The sequence below is a fragment of the Hemiscyllium ocellatum genome, chromosome 38, assembly GCF_020745735.1.
Source record: "Hemiscyllium ocellatum isolate sHemOce1 chromosome 38, sHemOce1.pat.X.cur, whole genome shotgun sequence".
NCBI classification, from domain to species: Eukaryota; Metazoa; Chordata; class Chondrichthyes; order Orectolobiformes; family Hemiscylliidae; genus Hemiscyllium; species Hemiscyllium ocellatum.
Genome location: NC_083438.1, coordinates 31,406,429 through 31,421,718, shown reverse-complemented (window position 1 = coordinate 31,421,718; position 15,290 = coordinate 31,406,429).

Sequence of the window (15,290 nt, the reverse complement as noted above, 5' to 3'; positions counted from 1 at the left end):
CTCACAATCACATTTAATGACACACATCGGGATTGAGATCACAGGTTAGGCCTTTCATAACACCCCCAGACCCACTAGACTGTGAATACAAACTGCAGGGACACCCCACCTCAACCCCTTAAAATCTTCCTCCCATCAGCTGGGGCTTTGAAAGATCCTGAATGAACATTGGGCACACCGTTCCAGCCTGTGTTCACTGTGTGGATGGAAACCACAGTGAATGCCACAGGCAAGGGCCATGTTTACTCTCCAACATTCCCCTTGACCCTAAGAAAGTGATGGTCCTCTTGTCTTGAACCAACTGCTTTCCCTCCTGGTAAAGGAGACTGTCTCCGTGTGGAATAACATCCAGGATCTGAATCCGCAGTGAAGATTCCACGACTGAATGGCCCATTAACTATCTCAGTCCTTTTCCCCAACATAACACTGGAGTGATCAGAGGGAGGTGGGGTTGAAGACAGGAAACATTGCCCAGAGAGATGGCATATATTTCCTGGGAGGGAATCCAGTGAATACGAACCCAAGGTAACTTCAACTTATGGCAAAATGAAGAACACCACCCAACAAAATAAAAGGATGATATTTTATTGTGATCACTCTTCCTCTCTCTGCCCCTCTCAATCTGGCCTCCCATCTTTCCGAAAACCTTCCTCACCAACCCCAGGGGAAAAGGATGCTGGCTACCAGTGAAGGCCCTTGGCACCATGCCCCCACACTGCTCACCAGTGGTGGACCATTCCTGTGCTCTCCTGGCGCTTCGCTCCCATCCCCGTGCCCAGCCCTGGGGCACCCTATCACTTCTCCCAGAGTCTCAAGTTGCACATCTGGAAACTGCCATTACCCACAAATCATAGAAATAGGAGCAGGATTTGGCCATTCAGCCCATCGATCCTGCTCTGCCATTCAGTAGGATCATGGCTGCTTCATCCTCCTCAATAACCTGCTCCTGCTTTCCCCAAGGGACGTTCGATATCTTTCAGCCCAAGACCTACTTCCAACTCCTTCTTGAAAACATTCAATGTTTTGGCTGTTTCTGTGGCAGAGAGTTCTGCAGGCTCACCACACTCAGAGTGAAGACATTTCTCCTCAGCTCACTCCTAAATGTTCTACCCTATATCCTTGGAGTATCACCCCTGGTTCCCGACTCCCCTGCTTTCAGGAACACCCTTCCAGCCTCTACTCTGTGCAGAACGGTTCGTATTTCAAAGGTTTCTGTGAGATTTGCCTTCATTCTTCAAAACTCCAGGAAACGTACCCATCACTGATCCAACCTCTCCTCGTACATCAGTCCTACCATCCCAGGAATCAGGCTGGGAAAGCTTTACTGTGAACCCTCCATCACCAGAACATCCTTCCTCAAACTGGGCGCCTCAAACTGCATACAATCCTCCAGGGGTGATCTCACCAAGGCCCATGTACAATTACAGCTCCGTACTCCTGTCCTCCCACTGTGAAGGCCAACATCCCATTTGCTTGCTGCACCTGTAACTGGTATACAAGGACACCCAGGCCTTGCTGCATCTTTCCCTTTTCCAAACTATCAGTATTCAGCTCAAATTCTGCTTTCCTGTTCTTTCTCCCAAAATGGATAACCTCACATTATCCTGCATCTGCCATGCATGTAACTGCCCACTCAAACTCTTCAATTCACACTGGATCTTCTCTGCATCGTCTCACAGTTCACCCACCCACCTCTCACCAGGCTATGAGCCAAATGCAAATTCGGTGCCCATAGGGAGGGCCTGAACCAGGACCTTGGGTTCATGTCACATTACAGGTGACCACCATTGCACTACACACACACACACAGATTCTCCTACACACACACACACACAGGCAATCTCTCACACACAGGCACCTCTTATACACACATACACACTGACACACATTACCCCACTCAGACACCCACACACACCCTGACAGACACGCACATTCCCACACTCACACATGTACCCCGTCACAGACTTATGACACTCTGCACTCACGACACACACACATGCACTTTCTCACACTCACAACCCCCACCCCAGACAGACACACACAGAGACAGACAAAGATCCACATGCACACATATATGTTTGTGGGGTGAATTTGTACTTGCAGAGTTACATTACACTTTGCTCAAAAACTGCATGCATTCGTGTAGAACTCTGAGTTCAAAAACTGCATGAATTTATGTAAAACTCTGTTATCTCACTTTTTAGATTAGAATCAATCTAAACATCATGGTATAGACAGAGAACACAGGGGGCTAACATCTTCAACATATTGTCCAGCTATCACCATTGTTAACAGCTAACCCGCGAATATAACTTTTTAAAAAAAGGGTTTTGTGATTTACACATGATAGAAGTGAAACTAACAGATGAAATGCTTAACAGACAATCAATTTTGCAATATATAATTTCAGTTGCATCACACTGTAAATTTTTTCCAAAAATTCTGTGTGTTAGGATTGAGCCCTCCACTACCACCTGATGAAGGAGCGTCGCTCCGAAAGCTAGTGTGCTTCCAATTAAACCTGTTGGACTATAACCTGGTGTTGTGTGATTTTTAACTTTGTACACCCCAGTCCAACACCGACATCTCCAAACCGTTAAAGAAGGACACTCCCCCATCATTGCCACAAGAACGAAACAGAATGGACAGTGAATACTGGTCTTTCATGGTGATCACTTGTTCAAAATGAAAATACCACGACGATGTTATGGTGATTATATCCGATGGTCAGGGCAAGAATTGGACTTTGCAATGTTAAAGTGAAATTTTAAAACTGGTAAAACATGTTGTAGTGGTCAGTTATTATCAGTATAAACTCTACATGCAGCAGGAACTAGAATTTTATGACGATATAACATTCAGGGCAAACTCAGTGCTCAGCATTTTTAACATTGGGATATTTCAAACTATTATTTATTTGCAATTTTGCCCAGAAAGGTGGGCTGTTCTTGTTGTCAGGTTTTTTCCTCCTGATATCACACAGCCCACAGATAGGAAACAAACATTGCCTGCCCTTCAGTCAATGGTCAGTTCAGGACAAATCTTTGAAGAGGAATTCACAGATGCAAGGCAGTGAGGGTGGAAGTCTTTGGCTGCATGGCCATGTGTTGAATTTAGTTGTAGTCCCAGGACAACAACTGACCTCGAAGGTGTCTGTGTTTGGGAACTCAGAGAACAGGACCATATGCAGCTGGATCTCCGAGAGTTGTTCAAACTCAGGTCAGTGTTGGAGACGTTGGCTGACAAATCAGTGATGGTAGGGGAAAGTGAGGACTGCAGATGCTGGAGATCCGAGTCGAGAATGTGTTCCTGGAAAATCATAGCAAGTCAGGCTGTCATGAAAGGCTGATGCTTGAAACGTCGAATTCTTCTGCCCCTAGGATTCTGCCTGACCTGTTGTGCTTTTCCAGCAACACATTCTCAAATCAGTGATGCTGTCAGGGTCCCTGAATATCCTGCCAGCTGTGACTGAGCAGAGGAGATCTGTGTCACTCACAATACAGCGCAAGTGGCAGTGGGTGACAAAGTACGTAGATCATTTATCTGAGGGAACACAGCAAGATCAGCAAACATCCTGGCTGGTGAGGTCTTTGCTGTAGCCAGTGTTCTGTGAAAAGAAAAGCTGGCCTCACATTTGTGAAAAATACTGGGGAGTCATTCTGAGTTTCTCTGGGATTCTCTGGGAAGGAAGATTATTCAAAGCAGGGGCTTGGATCAAAATGGAAAGGGTCAATGAGTTGCAGAATGAAGAAGAATCTCTTTGGAGGTTGTCTCATGGTCAGGTTGGGAGAAGTGAAGAATTTCTAACTCTCACTGAGATAAATGAAATATGTAGATCCAGTGAAGATTTTGAAGTTAAATTCGGAGACATGTGAGATGTATCATAATCACATTTACTAGCTGATTATCCTTCTATTTTAATACTCAGTTCATGGTGTACCTGTTTTGTTCATTGTGTTAGTTTTCAAACAAAGTAAAATCTGTTGTAGTTTGTCCAAAACCATAGGATTGTACATTATTCATTTCTTAAGTCCATGAGATATCACACAGGACACAGATATAAAACAAACATTGCTCGCTCCTTAGTCAATGGTATCATTAATTTGACAATTTTACACCATCACAGCAATGATGAGATGTCTGTTTGTAGAACAACTGAGTCTGTTTTAATTACAAGGACACTGTCAGAACTTAACTGTAAAGGTAGCACAAATAATCATGTCTCAGGTTTATACCTGCCACCACAGAACGTATAAACTTATAACATTCCAATGAGGCAACCAACTTCCTACTTTACCTGATGGACTGCTGCTCAAGGCAACAGCAATTCACACCAAGTTGCATCAGCAACAGAAATAAATATGTTACACGGAACACAATTAATTTTAGAAAGAAACACTGAAAAGAAAAGGCTTTCTAATTTGTTTCTGTGCAATGTTAAGTGTCCACCTAAAACATGCACAGTCAATCATGAGTAAGATGGCCATAATAACAAAAAAGGTTAAAGCCATATGGTATGAGAGGGAGATGGGTGCACAGTGAGTAAACAGAATTAAAATGATCAAAGGTCGAGACCAAAAAAGAGAAATGTAATAGTAATTTCCCATAGCCCATTGAGATTATTGTAATGATGCCATGGTGCTATTTCCCAGTTGATGACCATTTAAGATGAGAATTGATCAAGAGGACTGGAAGGTTTGCTTTAGTTTTTTTTTAAAGTTAAGCATTTTTAAAATGTTTACATCATTCACCATGGGGACAGTGAACGAGACAGGGAGAGATGCATTCTCTGCTTCTGTTTAGGAACTTAGACCATTTCCTTATATCCAAACATGCTTTGTGCACTCTGTCTCTAATTCCCCATTTTCCCACCTCAAAAAGCCACATTGTCTCACACGGCTCACACATTGAGGAGCACTTTATTTTCAAGGTGAGAACATTCTTGGACTTGTGTTTCCGTTACTGCATTCCAACTTCAGATAACCTTTCCTAAAAACGGGAAATTTCTGGCAGACTACATTCCTTCATCATTAATGAAAATGAATGATGAATATTTAAAAACGCGTTTCATTACCAAATAAATAAATAGCGTAAAATGCCATTTTAAACATCATTCGCAGGTTTCAGACGGGATTTAATGGCAACACAGTTAGGATCATGACACACTTTTCCAAAAAATAAGTCACAATCTGTTGGACATTAAATCCTAGAACTGGGCCATACCCGCCATTTATTCACATGGCAGCAATCCCTGCGCCCTCTGTTGACAAAAGTGTGCACTGCTCTGGCAAAGGACTTCCTGTACTTCCCTTATTCTCTTAAAATGGTTATGGTTTGAGTGGAACCATTTGAAGAAAATTGGATTGTCTCTCCACTGTTTTAAACTCCCCCCTCACTGCTTCTAAAAGGACATGACCATAGTTGCACAAAACTTCTATTTCCATTGTTATCAGTCCAACTTCCATTTCAGTTTATAATTCAAAACAGGGCATTGCAATCTACCCTGTGATTTGCCATGAGAGTGACCTGACTGAATGATACCAGGGATGGGGGACTTCAGTTGATGTGGAAAGAATGGAGACATTGGGATTATTCTTTCTCATTGGCAGTGAGGTTGCTTCACTGAGTGAAGAGACAGGATCAAACATATTTCCCAACTGTGAAGGGGGAAGACACCAATTTTGGAACAAACCTGATTGATCTGTGTATCCGAGATACTGAAAAGCTGAGAACTTTGTAAATTCCAAGAGGTGCAGGATTCTGTGTCCTCAGATTACTAACGCCAAATACTCAGGCAGAAACAGAAAGTTCAAAAGAAATGGTCAGTAAATGGTCTGAAGTTATTAAGACCAAGAAGTGGAGGAGAGTTTGCTGCATCAATAAAAAAACCCTGGTTCAACCATTTTGGAACACAGTGTGTGTGCTTCTGGGGCCCAGACTCTGGGAAGGGCATCCCAGCCTTGGATCGAGAGATCCCATAACGTGACCAATGCACAAAGCATTAGAGTATGAGAAGGGAGATGTCTCTATTCTGTACAATAGTCATTGGGGGAGGAAATGTTTTAGCTCAAAGCCAAAAAGGGTAGTGCTGGAAAAACACAGCATGTCAGGCAGCATCCGAGGAGCAGGAGAATCGACGTTTTGAGCACGAGGAAAATGTGAGGACTGCAGATGCTGGAGATCAGAGTCACGAGGGTGGTGCTGGAAAAGCACAGCAGGTCAGGCCGCATCTGAGGAGCAGGAGAGTCATTGTTTTGAGCATTAGGAGAAAGTGAGGACTGCAGACGCTGGAGATCAGAGTTGAGAGAGTAGTGCTGGAAAAGCACAGCAGGTCAGGCCGCATCTGAGGAGCAGGAGAATCGATGTTTCAGGCAAGACCCTTCATCAGGAAAGTCGGGGGGGGTGAAATAGGGCAGAGAGATTAACAGGAGGGTGGGGATGGGGCAGAGGGAAGGTAGCTGGGAACGAGATTGGTGGATAATGATTGTGATTGGTCAGTGGGGAGAGTAGAGTGAATAGGTGGGAAGGAAGATGGTTAGGTAAGACAGAACAAAAGGGTGATGCCGGGTTGGAGGGTTGATTTGGGATGAGGTGGGGGGAGGGGAGATTTGGAAACTGGTGACGTCGATGTTGATGTCTTGCGGATGAAGTGTCCCAAGGCGTTCTTCCTCTAGGTGTCGACTGGTTTGGATTGTGCAGTGGAGCAGGTTCCACATTCTGTCTCCCCGATGTAGAGGGAACCACATGGAGAGCAACGGACACTGTAGGTGAGGGAGGTGGATATGCAAGGAAATCTCTGCTAGATGTGAAACGATCCTTTCGGGCCTTGGACGGAGGTGAGAGGGGAGAAGTTTACACAGGTGTTACACCTCGTGCAGTGGCTAGGAAGGTGCTGTGTGGGGAGAGTGGATTGGTGGGGAGTGTGGACCTAACGAGGGAGTCACAGAGGGAATGTTCTTGATGGAACGCAGATAGGAGTGGGGAGAGAAATATATCTCTGGTTGTGGGGCCTGACTGTAGGTCACTGAAATGGCAGAGAATCATGCGCTGTATCTGGAAATTCGTGGGTTGGAAGGTGAGGACCAGAGGGGTTCTGTCCTTGTTGTGGTTGGAGGGGCGTGGTTCGAGGGCGCAGGTGCAGGAAGTTGAGGAGATGTAGTGGAGTGCATTGTTGATCACGTGGGATGGAAAATTGTGGTCCTTGAAATAGGAGGCCATCTGTGAGGTCCTGGAATGGCGTTGCTCCTCCCCTGCCAACCCAACCAGTCTCCCTTCACCGACGCACCCATATCACATTGCAAAACTGATCCTGACCCTCAACAGCTTCTCTATTGAATCCTTCCACTTCCTCCAAACCAGAGGCATAGCTACTGACACCAGCAGGGGGTCCCAGCTATGCCTGGCTCTCTGTCTCCCTCACTTAAAACCAGTACCATCCCCCACCATCTCTGCCCCTACGTCAATGACTGTGTTGGCGCTACCTCATTCTCCCACGAGGAGGTTGAACAGTTCATCAACTTCACCGACACCTTTAACCCTGACCTCAAGTTCACCTGAACCATCTTCGACCCCTCCCTCACTTTCCTGGACCACTCCATCTCTGTCTTTGGCGATCGAATCAACACAGACATCTATTTCAAACACACTGCCTCCCAAGTTACCTTGACTACACCTCCTCCCACCCTCCCTCCTGTAAAAATGTGATCCCTTACTTCTAATTTCCCCGCCTCTGCTGGATCTGCTCACAGGAGGAGCAATTCCACTCCAGGACATCCCAGATGGCCTCCTATTTCAAGGACCACAATTTCCACTCTCACATTATCAACAATGACCTTCAGAACATCTCCTCCATTTCCTCAAACCCCAAGTCATCACCTTCCACCCACTAATCTCTAGATACAGTGCATGAACCTCCCTAATTTCTGCCACCTACGGTCAGACCCCACCATCAAATATATAGTTCCTTCTCCAATCCTATCTGCCTTCTGCAGTGACCATTCCCTCCGTGACTCCCTTGTTAGGTCCACACCAACCAACCTTCCACAGCCTGCACATACACCCACCTCATCTACTGCGTCCGTTCCTCTCCATGCGGTCTCCTCTACAACGGAGAGGCAAGATGCCAACTTGTGGAGCGTTTCAGAGAACATCTCTTTGACACGTGCACCAAACAACCCCACTGCTCTGTGTTCAACCACTTCAACTCCCCCTCCCACTCCTGCAAGGACATGCAAGTCCTGGGCCTCCTCCACCGCCAAATCAAAGCCATCCATCAATTGGAGGAAGAATGCCTCATCTTCTGGCATTGGATCCTTTAACCACATGGCATCAACATCGACTTCCCCGGTTTCCAAATCTCCCTTCCCCCACCTCTTCTCAAATCCAACCCTCCAACTCGGCACTGCTCTCTTGACCTGTCCTACTTTTCCATTTCCTTCCCAACTATCCGCTCTACCCTCCCCACCAATACATTACAATGGCCTCTCACCTGTCACCTTCCCAGCTCCCTTCACCCCAGCCCCTCCAATCCTCCTATTTATCTCTCTGCCCCCACCCCCCTCCAACATTCCTGATGAAGAGCTTATCCTCAAAGTGTAAATTCTCCTGACCCTCGGATGCTGTCTGACCTGCTGTGCTTTTCCAGAGCCACCCTTTGACACTGATTCACTGGCAGCTGCAGTCCTCAGTTTCTTTTTTTAACCCAGTCCCTGTGTCCCACCCCAATGGCAGGAATGCAGTTTCAGTCACTCAGTGAGAACAATAACGCCTTCGATAAAATCTGGAGTCTGCTCCACTTCCCCTCTCCACACTCTACTGTGTGGGAGTTGTATCCTGCATTTCACTGTGTCCTTCATGAAGGATGGTGGTCTCACATGGCGCTTGCACTCAGGTCAAAGGTCACCAGCACACGCATGACATCATTGCCCTCTGTTCAAACCCATGGTTTGTCACAGGTCATTCAGCATTTGTGACCTTTTTAAACAGGTTTCGGCATCCTGTGCAGATTGACACAAAAATAATGCCTGCTCTCTGGTCTCTCGGCTGACTGACCCTCACACCCCTGTGAGATTGGTCAGAGTAAAATCAATAGAAGATAGATAGAGGGTCTGAGACTTGTATGAATAGCTGGAAGAAAATGTCACTGATTCTTAACAACAGGAGGACATGTGCAGAGACCCACAATCTGCAAAGACATGATGTGCTAACTCCTAGTCAAAGGGTGAAAACGTACCCTACATCACACTCATTCTGATGGCTAACATTGTGTCCGTCCACATCCGGGTATCTGGGGAACCTCAGTACACAACCATCAAGTTTCACTAAAGCTGACAGTATCTTGTTTTTTGGTGAATTGTCATCTGTTGTGTCCTTCTTCAATGTTGTAAAGGTTAGCTTTTCAAATGGAACTGCAGGCTGGGAGTTAGTCCCTGTCTACACCATCTCCATTTGGATGTACCCACTCCCACGCTTAGAATAGACATGGTTGGTCCAGTCTCTCTCTACAATATGTTGTTCACTTGATTGAAATGAGGGTCAACAGGTAAAGTCCCATCTCTCCCATGGTCTGGCTGTTACTAAGGTTGATGAACAAAGGTGAAGCAGTTTGGGAATCTCTTCACTGGAATTTAGAAGTGTGAGAGGTGATCTCATTGAGACATCATGTTTTCTTTAGGGCCTTGGTAGGGTAACTGCTTGAGAGGATGTTTCCCACATGGGAGTGTCTCAAATCAGAAAGAGCTGCAGAATTATGGGGTGCTAATTTAGGATTGTAATGAGAAAGGATTCCTTCTCTCAGAGTGCTGTGAGTCTTTGGAACTGCTTACACAGAGAGATCTGTGATCATGTAAAGGTGCTGGCATCCAAGTGACTATTACATGATGCAGTGCAGTTTCAGCTCCTCCAGCTCCATTACAGGATGAGCAGAAGATAGCCATCTGGGTATGGCAAGCATCAGCGTACACCTTGGACTGAATTAATCTCGGGAGTGGATCCCATGGGATGAAGACAGTCTGGTGTAGTTTGTAGGCAATTTGCTAAAAGGACTGGAATTAAATCTGTCTCGGGAATTGTGATCAAAACAAATGCAGTTTCATAAAGTATGAAGAGGTATATAAGATTCAGAACAGTCAGCAGTTACCTGTGAATTGGAGCCTTTAATTCCAACAGGGATCAGCCATCAGCTTTCTTAGAAAACGACAATGTCAGCCATCGAGAGGATAAGAGTTCTGGTTGCCACACGACACATATTCAGCTGTATCATTGTACCCCTTGGAATTCTTGGTGAGTTCTCACACATTTAAAATTGAGCCTCACTGTGTACAGGAACACAGCGGTGTTTGTAGATTCATTAAAGGTGTTCTCTCCATGTTATTTCTTGCATCTTTCTTTCACAGCTCCAGCAAATTAACTTCCAATGACAATTTACGTTATATTCCTGCTCACATTGCTCGTATCTCCAGTTCATTAAGTGAGAGTGTTCTGATAGCAATATTGCTGTAATGTGGGAGATGGACTGGAGAGTCATTTCCTACAAGTGAAGATAAAGAAATCTTAAGAGCATTCACAATAACTTTTTAACAGAGGGTGGAACGCATGTGGAATGAGCTGCCAGCAGAAGTGATTGAGGCTGTTTCATTAACAACATTGAAAAGCATTTGGACACATACATGGATAGGAAAGGTGTGGAAGGATATGGGCCATGTGCAGGGGAATAGGGTTAGCCTGGATGGACATTTTGGTCAGCATGGGCCAGTTTGGGCCAAAGGGCCTTTCTCCATAATGTAGGACACTATGACTCTATAGCACACAACTTATAACAGGGAAAATAATTGTGCCATTTGTAATGGGGTGCACCACAGAGAGCTAAAACTCTGCAGTGTTATACTTGGTGAATGGTCAGAATTAGACTGTAATTCTCGATCAAATTATTTTGAGAATTAGCTGGATACAAATGTTATGAAGTTGAAGGTGTGTATTGTACTTTTAAGAGAGAGTGAACGCTGTCGTGAACTGAGAGATTACAAGCAACTGTGTGTATGACTAGATGGCAGTCCCAAACTGCACTGGAAAATCGAAAATATGTAACATTTGACCATGAAAGAGATACCTGAGTTTTGGTTGCTGCTTTGACAGCATTTTCCACTTAACCCATTAGTTTAAATTATGCCCCAGTATACTAAAACCTTATCGTGTCTGTATTTATTACTTTTCTAACATCAAACCAATGAGACAATGTGATGTTGGGGGTATAAAAATGCAGACAGTTTGAACTTTGGTGAGAGAGCAACTGCCACCAAGACAGAAACATCTGGAGATGTAACAACTTGCTCTCTCTTGTTGCAGGGTTGGAGGCCGATAGGGGTGAACAATTAAGAGAATGGGGAGCTTATAGTTGTGAATAGTTGTTATTTAAAGTTCACTTTTAGAGTTGAAAAATAAATTGATCTAATTTTCTTGAAATTGTGGAATTTGGGAATTCTCTATCACTTGGATTTTAAAGGTCACGAGATGAGGCGAGCTTTTCTGGGTGTTGGGTTTAATGAGCAGAGGGATTCACCTCCGTGTCGTAACAGTTTGGAGGCTCAGGTTGAACATCTGGATAGATTTGGACTGGTTTGGACAGATCCACTCTGAGATTTGGACAGATTTGAACAGATTTGAGATACGAAATGTCCCTTAAGATTTAAACATCTGCACATTAGTGTCCGATATCTTTAATTAAAATGTAGGCGAAAAGTTTGTTTAATTTCAGTTCCTTGTATTTGGTTATAATAAAAGTGAGGGAAATGGCTCTTAAGATTGCTCAAGAGGTTCGAGGTTCTGGGGTTTGAAGATGCTTCCCAAATTTGCCAAGAAAGTTTAGAAAGACAGGGGAAGGACATAGAATTAGTAAATAGGTTAGCAGTGGGTTTATCCTGGGACAAAAGGAAAGCTGAAATTGTAATGGAGTTGTTCAAGCACTTATGTGAATCAGAGAAACAGACACGTGCAAATTGTACACGTTGCAGTTCATAAAATTGTGACAGCAGATGCATCATTGTGTATTTACAGAAAGTGTAGATAATTTCCAATGTGCAGAAATTAATCTGAAAGGTATAACTTAGACGAACGACCTATATATTTCATTATAGTGGAACTAAAGTTAGAAAAACAAAATCTTTTCATTTTTTTTCTTAATAGGGGAGGTGTTATGAAGTTGAAGATGTGTACTGTACGTTGAAGAGAGTGTGAATGTTGTTATGAACTGAGAGATTGCAAGCAACTGTGTATGTGACTAGATGGCAGTCCCAGAGCATACTAGAAAATTGAATCGATGTAACATTTAGCTGTGAAAGACATCCCTGAGTTTTGGTTGCTGTTTGGACAATAATTCAAATGTAAACAATCAGTTTAAATTATACCACCAGGTTCTAAACTCCAATTGAATTTATTGTATTGCCAATGTCGAAGCAATGAGAGAGACGATGTTTGAGGGGGGCTGTATAAAAGTGTGGACAGTTTGAAAATGGGAGAGGGAGCAACTGCCATCGAGACAGGAACACCTGGAGCATTGAACGTCATGCTCTCCAAGAATTTAGGAAACCCTCTCTATCAAAGGTAACTTTTCATATGAAACATGCTCACAGTAAAAAGAGGGAAGATGACTCGCAAAGATTATCAGCGGAAGGAGGAAGACAGAAGGAATCAGCGGCTATGTGGTTTTGAAATTCAGTTGATGTAATTTTAATAAGTGTCTTATTGGAACAACACATTGTTAAAGAGTTGGAGGCCATATTGGGTAAGCAGTAAAGAGAAAGAGGGCTTATAGTTGTGAATAATTGCTGTTTACTGTTCACTCTTAGAGTGAAAAAAAATGATGCCGTTTTCTTGAAATAGTGGAATTTGGAAGTTCTCTGTCACTCATATTTTAACAGATTACGAGGCAAGATGAGCTTTTCAGGGTGTTTGGGTTTAAGTAACAGAGGTGTTCACCTCCCTGTCATCACATATCTCAGTGTGATGCTTCTTTGAAAGGAGCATCGTTGATCAGTTTGTAACTCTGAAGGAATTGATGTTTAATAATGAATGATTTATGAGTGACTTGGCCATTCTACAGCATCACTGACAGGACTGATACTCCCCAACACTTCCTCGGTGTTTTACAATTGGGTTTCCATTGCATGAGAAATTGATCACATTCGGAACTGACACGGTTCAGACATTGAGTGCTTGCATCCTGGAGTAACACATTCTCAAATTTCAAACAACATTTCTTTTTTGATAAATGAGACAAATTGATCAAACTGAAATGGTGAACGTAAGTACTGCAGATGCAGGAGATTAGAGTCAAGATTAGGGTGGTGCTGGAAAAGCACAGCAGGTCAGGCAGCACCCGAGAAGCAGGAAAATCGAAGTTTCGGGCAAAAGCCATTCATCAGGAATGAGTCTGGGAGCCTTGCTGTGAAGAGATAAATGGGAGGGGGTGGGGCGGGGGGAAGGTAGCTGACAGAGCAATAGGTCAGAGAGGAGGGTGGAGTGGATAGGTTTATTTCCCTACAGATTACCTTTAAATGTGTAAAAGCCACAAAGAGATGGCACTTGTGCTTTATTTAATTACAATTTTTATTATCATGATGAAATTGTTCGTTCTGGCCCAACAATTGTCCCTTAGTATTTCCTAAATGCATTCTTTGTGATTGTGCTGATTAAAGAAGGGATTCAGCTCTCCAGAATGAACAAAGAGCCGCATGAGTGCTGAAAGTGGTCAATGCTCTTTGGTCTTATTTGTGATGGGTAACAACAAAGGCTCCCACTCTCTTTACACTCTAATTTGGTGCAGAGAATGGGGAAGATTAGTACCTAGAAAAATTAACACATCACTACTCTCTTTCAATGATGCTTGCCTAGTATTTGTTAGATAAGCATACTGTAATTATTATTCAGATAATAACCTATCTGTATGCTTTTGTGATGTTTGTTTCTCAAAGGAAATTTAGTGACGATTATCATTTTCGCCCGAGGAAGATGTGGGCTGAACAAATGTATCACCAGCTATCTTATAGCAATGGCAGCAGCAGATTTACTGGTCATCTTCTTTAGTGTGGTAATGTCATTCATCTTTGATGCATTGTACTTCTACATGCCCCACACTGTCCCTTGTATCCTTCAGGAAGTGATGATATACATAACCCTTGATTGTTCTGTCTGGTTAACAGTTGCTTTCACTTTTGATCGCTTTGTTTCTATTTGTTGCCAGCAGTTCAGACTCAAATATTCCACTGTAATAACTGCAAGGGTGGTGATAGGAACCGTGTGTGTATTAAGTTTGGTGACTAACATCCCCTACTACTTCACTTATGAATCCTATGAATTATATATACCTGTTGGTTGTATACAAAGTCAAGAAGTTTACACTCTTCCTGGCTGGCTGACATTCATCTGGTTCCACAATCTTTCAACCCCACTGCTGGCTTTCTGTCTGATTTTGGTGCTTAATGTGCTGACCATCAGACATGTTTTAATATCGAGTAGAGCCCGGAGGAAGCTCCGTGGTCAAGGCAAGGCTGGGAAACATGAAGATCCAGAGATGGAGAGTCGGAGGAAATCAATGATTTTACTTTTCTGTCTGTCGGGGAACTTTATCCTTTTGTGGCTGACGGAACTGGTTATGACGATGTACTTCAATATCAACAACTCAATTATTGTGACATATTGGGGTGACCCAGTAAATGTGGCAAGTAACGCAGGGAACATGTTGAAGCTTCTCAGTTCCTGCACAAACACGTTTATCTATGCTGTGACTCAAAGTAGGATCCGACAGGAAATAAAAAACGGAGTCAAGTTTCCATTTTCAGTAATTCTGAAGCTGATTAAATAAATCTTATCATCAAATTTGGTGTGGTTTCTGCTCACCAATTAATGTAAATGGGTGAACATGATGGAATTTAGAGGCACCTACAGAGACATGTACAGAGAATCTAAGCTTTTACATTCCAGTCTATCACTGACTGTTTCTGATCCTCCAAACAATCGAGCTCCCCTTCCACTCCTTCCTCCATTCTTTGATTATTCAGCTTCCCCTCAAATATATATCTCCCACTGATTTTGACATGTCCCAGTGACAATCAGCTCGGGATTCTCTGCCTGAAGGCACTTCAGCTGAAATTACAATTCCCTCTGCTTGTGATTCTCTCATATTGAAGGCCTCACATTTTGCTCCTTTCTGCAAATGGAAGGTAGGAACCAATTTTATCAAAACCTGTTCTCATTTTGGAAACCTTCATTTTCCCAGCACATCTGTAAACATGACA